Source organism: Triticum aestivum, chromosome 3A, assembly GCF_018294505.1.
Source record: "Triticum aestivum cultivar Chinese Spring chromosome 3A, IWGSC CS RefSeq v2.1, whole genome shotgun sequence".
NCBI lineage: Eukaryota > Viridiplantae > Streptophyta > Magnoliopsida > Poales > Poaceae > Triticum > Triticum aestivum.
In genome coordinates this window covers 696,407,514-696,414,046 of record NC_057800.1, presented here as the reverse complement: position 1 = coordinate 696,414,046, position 6,533 = coordinate 696,407,514, and positions in this window count along the sequence as shown.

Genomic DNA, 6,533 nt, shown 5'->3' with positions numbered 1-6,533 from the left:
TATTCTGCACTGCTTTTTGCACTTGGTAGCTCCATATGAAAGACATTCCACTTAACTGAAACTGAAAGTATGTCAAAAGAATACCTTTGACGATTATTGTCATTTTTGACTATGTGGATAATTTGGATCTCGGTGCTTATCCATGTGCAAGTTCTCATGCTCTTTTCAGGCCAGTGAAGAATTGGTGCTCTCTTCAAAAAAAAAACGAATTGGTAATCTTTTGCTCTGAAAACCATGATTGGTTTTGTTCTCATTGTTGATATTAATTGGAGTTCTATTACTCATTGTCAAGTAAACAAAGCTATTACACAATGATCATTCATTATTTATTCAAATATCTTAACAATGCAGGTATGATGATTGATTTACGACAAGCGACGCACATAATACAAAATAAGTATATCAAAATGGCAATCCATACATAACTTTCAAAGCGTCTTCATATCGGAGATCCTATTCTGAGTGTGTTTTATATACATCAATATTTATACAAGTCACATGAGATAACTTAATCATATCACTATGTTTAGTAAAAGTAGATCACATAATTTGTATTTTGTTACCTTTGTAATTATACTCCAAGTATTGTGTTCATTGCAAAAAGCAAAAGAAAAACTTAATATGAGATCATATATCTACTCTGCAAACAAAGTCATTCAATATATATATTGCCATGTACATAGCCTTAAGAGTCTCTCAACAACGTGCAGGGTACCATCCAGTTTTTGAAATCATTCCATACCTTGATGTCACCACGCTTCTTGTGCTTTCGCCGCAAAGTGATGAAAAAAAGACGTGTTACGTTCTTCGTGCCGCAGGCAATTGGCACGTCCACACCGAAGACAAAAGAACTCCTGTTTTCTCCAGAATATTTTCAATGGTGAGCTTCAAAGTTAGTATTGGGTATTGCCACTGCAAAAAATGTTAGTGTTTTTTCGAGAGCAAAAAAAAATGTTAGTGTTCAGTATTTGAATTTTCTTTAGAAGATTGAAATTCTTTATTGAGCCGAAGCTGCTTCATGGGCCTGATCCCAACGTCTGGCCCAACATCTAGCTAGCGACATGCCACACCACCCACCATTCCTCGCTTCTCCCCAAACCGAAACCCTCGCCACCCCCCTCCACCGGCGGCCATGGGCGAACCGCAGTTTATCATCGGCACCTCCATGAGCGATATGCTCGCCAGCATGGAGCGCGACGGCCGGGACCCTGCGACGCTCGACCTTGGCTTAAACTATCTGCACCACTTCCTGTACGACTACCTCCCGCACCCGCCGGTCTACCCCACCGCCGCCCACTCGCTCTCCGCCATGCCGTGGGTCCCCGACGGTGTCGACCGCATCAACCGCCTCCCCGATGCGGTCCTCCCGCCAAGGACGCCGCTCGCACTTCCGCCCTCACCTCGCGCTGGCGCCCCCTCTGGCGCATGGCGCCACTCTCCCTTGTCGACAGCCATCTACTTCCGGACGGCGGCGCGGCCGGGCAGTTTCCCATCGGCGTTCCCTCTCCTCGTGCCGTCACCGTCGCGGTGTCCCGCATCCTCGCGGCGCATCCGGGGCCCTTCCGCTGCGTCCACCTCACCCGCAGCACCATGGAGGAGCACCGCGGCGAGATATCGCGGTGGCTCGACATCCTCGTCGCCAAGGGGGTCCAAGAACTCGTCTTTGTCAACCCCCTTGGCCGATTGATCTGCGCCTCCCCGCCACGCTCTTCGGCTGCGCCTCCCTCACCCGCCTCTATCTTGGCCTTTGGAGACTCCCGGACACGGCCGCCGTACCGCGCGGCGCCAGATTCCCCAACCTCCGTGAGCTCGGCCTCTGCATGACTGTCATGGAGGACCGTGATCTGGCATTCATGCTTGAAAGAAGCCCCGTCCTGGAGTTCCTCGTCCTCACGGGAAGCCAGACCGGAGTGCGCCTCCGCCTCGTCGGCCAGAGACTGCGGTGCGTTCAGCTGGGCCATGCCTTATTGGAGTACATCGACGTGGTGGATGCCCCTAGCCTGGAGAGGCTCTTCTTTTGGGAAATTGGCAAGCTCAAGTCCTTCAGGAAGAGGAACGACGACAACCACTCCACCATGAACGGCTCTTCCGGGATCAAGATTGGGCGTGCACCTAACCTGCGTGTGCTGGGATACCTTCAGCCAGGAGAGCAACAGTTGGGGATTAGCAACACCATCGTCGTGGTATGTAGCTCGCTTGTGTATACATACCTGCTATGTCAATATATGATCTGAATTAGTTTCTCTATAGTATGTCGGTCCTTGGGCTAATTTAATTGGCCGTGCACCTAATCTCTGTGTGCTGTGTCTATTTGTAATGCCAATATATGATGGTATGACTTGGTTTCTCTGTCCATTTCAGGCTGGTAGCAAGGAGAACATTCTCCCTAGTGTCCAGATTTTGTCCATGGAGGTGCAGTTTGGTGTCCGCAATGCTGTCAAGAAAGTGCCCGGCTTTCTCCGCTGTTTCCCCAACCTAGAGACGCTCCATGTTTATGTAAAATTGGTTAACTTACCTACTTAGAGTTGTTGCATTGGCAATTTTGCAATACTATCTTGTACTAGCATGGTCAGAACTATGAATCAGATTAATCATATGACCATTGGCCTGCTTATAGATAAGATACCTGAACTATGTATGCTACCATTTCATCTGCAGTCCCCTCCCATATCTGAAGAGTCCACTGGCAAGGTCAATCTCAAGTTCTGGCAGGAGGGCGGTCCCATCAAATGCATCGTGCAGAGCATGAAGAAGGTGTTCTTCTACGAGTTCCATGGGTTGAGAAGCGAGCTTGCTTTCCTCAAGTTCATCGCAGAGACCGGTCGGGTGCTGGAGCATATGGTGGTTCTGGTGGCCAAAGAATGCTTCTCCTCTGGAGATGATAATGTGAGGGCCAAGCTGAAGCCTCTAGCAAGCGTGAAATGGAACAACAAGGCTTGCCAAGTACAGCTCTTCAAGAGCGGGCGCACTAACCCGGGAGGTCCTGTTTACAGCAACAAGATAGCTCCCGACTTTGGGTTTGCTGACCCTTTTGACCTCCTCGGGCACTAGTAGAAAGCAGAAAGGATCTCTGTAAGTTAGTTAACATCACCTTGCTTACAGCCTAGTTTTTACCTAGCTAGACTTGGTGTTGTTGGATCTGGCAGCAACCAAAAAACCGCATTTCTCTTGGCAAGCTGTGGTATGCTTTCTCAATGTGGTTGATTTCTGGGGTCTTCAACTAAAAAACCAGCATTACTATTGGCATGCTTTCTGTATGTGGTGTTACATGATGAGGTTGTTAGTGCCAAGTCAAGTATTATGTGGCTGGATTGCTGGTGGGAGAAACCTATTGAATTGGATAGAATGTTTGTACCAATAATTTTTCATTTTACCTTGCAGTCATTTTGTGTACCCTGCAGTCAAATGCGTGCAGGGCTTCTAGTACTCTAGTACTCCCTCCATTCCAAAAGAAGTGTCGTGGTTTTAGTTCAGAATGGAGGGAGTAGTATATATGGTCTTTCTGGTTTGTCCAACTGCAACTTTAAATTCTGCTGTGAAGTTGTTGTAGTTGGCATGAATTACCTTGGCAATGCATCAGCCGTTTGGGGGAATGCGTCGTTGCACAGGCTCGCAATGCGGCAGTGAGTTAGGACTATCTGTGGTATGCTTTCTGGATGTGGTATGGCATGATGAGGTTGTTTGTGCCCAAGTCAAGTGAGTCTTATGTGGCTGGATTGCTGGCGGGAGTAACGGATCGAATTGGATAAGATGTTTGTACCAATTATTTCCGTCTACTCTGTTCCGTCTTCAACTTAATTTTTCTTTTTTACATTGCAGTCAATTGTGTGCAGGGCTATCTAGTACTCTAGTAGTAGCATATATGGTCTTGCTGGTTTGTCCAACTGCAACTTTCACTTGTGCTGTGAAGTTGTTGTAGTTAGCATGAATTACCTTGGTCTGCATCAGCCGTTGGGGGAATGCGTCGTTGCACAGGCTTGCAGCGCGGAGGTGAGTTAGGAGTGCTCTGGAGGACGTTATCGCGCACGGTTTGTTTGTTAAGACTGTTTAGGTATGCATAGTGAAAGATGAGCTCAGCTGTGCTGGCAGAGAGGATCAGAGGGGGCAGGAGTTGCTGCTTGCAAATGCTTTTTTCCTCGTCAAACAATTGTTGCAAGTGGTTTTTGCTGTAATAGCTTCGTGGTGGAATCAAAATGGTTTAGGTAAGAGCGCGATGCAACTCTTTGCTGTGAATGTACTTCAAAGTTCAAATTACAATTGAGGCTTTGTTCTGCGTTTGTGTTTTGATCTGATATGCTTCAGCGTGATCACCTCCATGGCGTCCTTCCAAGCTGCTACCCTAAACTCTTATAAGGGGTTGCTGCTTATAAGCGATTATATTTACTGAATAGCAGGCATTTTCGGCATGCACTGAACACAGCAAGAGCGGAGCATGAGTTCACTGTTGAGACTTTTTACGGTGCATCGTACTACTCAACATATTGGGTAGTATTTAGTTGATCCAACGGCCAGTATGGATTAATCAAATTTTCGTTCAAGGATATATTGGTAATTCCCAACCAGAGGTAGATCTGTTATTTCATAATTTAGTCCGAAATATTAATCTAACTAATTAAGTTAATCTCATCTCATCCGACGCAGCACCGTTCGTCTGCTACTCGCGACACCACGCCGCCGTAAAATCTAAATGCATGCATGCGCCGGCGTGAGGACCTCCGCTATACCTACGCCGCTGCAGCCACTACATAAACACAAAATAACTACTACCTCCGTCTCGGTGAATAAGTCATTCGCGTAGTTCTAGGTTGACGATTTAACTATCTAAATATGTATTATATGTGACAAAAAATATATATTTAGAAACTACATCCTTGTAGAAATTTAGTGATATACTTTTCATGACATATAATACATATTTAATTGCTCAAATTGATGACCTAGAACTACGTAAATGACTTATTCACCTAGACGGAGGTAGTATTTGGTGTGACGCACGGCGCGCTAGCCACTATGATTTTCATTTGATGAGCAGCAACGGCAAAGCGGCGGACGGTGCGATGGCGAGCGACGGCCGCTTGCGGCGGTGGGCGCCTCGCGTGCGTACGTGCATTAAGAGAGCAAACAGTGATCTGATTGTTGGGTACGTGCGTGACGCGATTGTGTAATCTGGCCGGCGGCGAGTCTACTAGTGATGTTAGCTTTTCTACATCGCTGTGTCCTGTGTACGTGGGTTACATGCCAGCTTGGGGCATCGAACAAGAACTAAAGCTTTCTTTTAAGTATGGAGTTTTATAGAATTTCTTTATATAAATTATTTAACTCCATTTAAAATGTGTATATTAGCCTGTGTATATTAGCCTTGGTTTTATTCCATCATCACCATATGTCATGTTTGTACCAAGGCTAATATACACATTTTAAATGGAGTTAAACATGACTAAAGCTTGTCCTAGCATGATGTTGGCCCTACACTCTTGTCGTAGCTATTCTTCTAGAGATAATTATGTTAAACATGGCTAAAGGCAAAAGGTGGAAGGCCATGTCAGAGAACATTGTGGGTTGTTCCACTTAAGACATTACTAGGAACCGAGTTCTTGTTATCTTGATTGAAGACTGTCCGCGCTAAGAACGCATGAGGTCACTAGTAGAAAAAGGGTCAAATGTGAAGCACATTAATGCCGGTTTGAATTTAAGCCGGCACTAATGTGACCATTAGTGCCGGTTCCAACGGCTAGGCGGGCGGGCATCATTAGTACCGGTTCGTGGGTAACCTTTAGTACCGGTTCATGCCACGAACCGGTACTAATGAGGCTATGTCAGGCTATGGTCAGTCTGGGGCCCCCACGAAGACCTTTAGTACCGGTTCATGCCATGAACCGGTACTAGAGTTTCTTTGTAAGCTGATTTTTAGTCCCACCTCGCCAAGAAAGAGGCAGTATGAGCGGTTTATAAGCCGTGAGTGCACAGACAATGACGAAGAGTTGCAATGCTCAGCTACATGTTGATTAGCTTCAAGCCTTGCGGAATAGCATAGATTGCACTGAGCTATGTGCAGTGCAGTCTACACTATTTCAAATGGCTTGAAGCAAATTAACCAGCATTGCACCTCTTTTTTATTTTTAATAACTTATTTGAACTCCGGACTTCTTTTGTGTTCAGTATGCAGCATTCAAAGCGACATCATCAATTTCCAACATGTTCTGACATCATTTTTTGTTTTTCGGTTATTTACCTAATTGTTTAGAGAGCTAAATGACCGACCGTGAAATTGAAAATCACTACAAAATGAATCCTGAAAATGTTGAAACTTGGCATGGTATCATCATATCACCCGCATAGCATGCGCGAAAGAGTAGAGAGGGTCACGGCAAAAACTGGACGCACTTCGTGTACAAACTGGACAAACTCTTTCAGGGTATCAGGGTTTCGGACGAGAACTCATCTGTTACATGGCCACCTCAATGTTTTTTAAACTTATTTGAACTTCGGACTTCTTTTGTGTTTAGTATGCAGCATTCAAAGCGACGTCATCA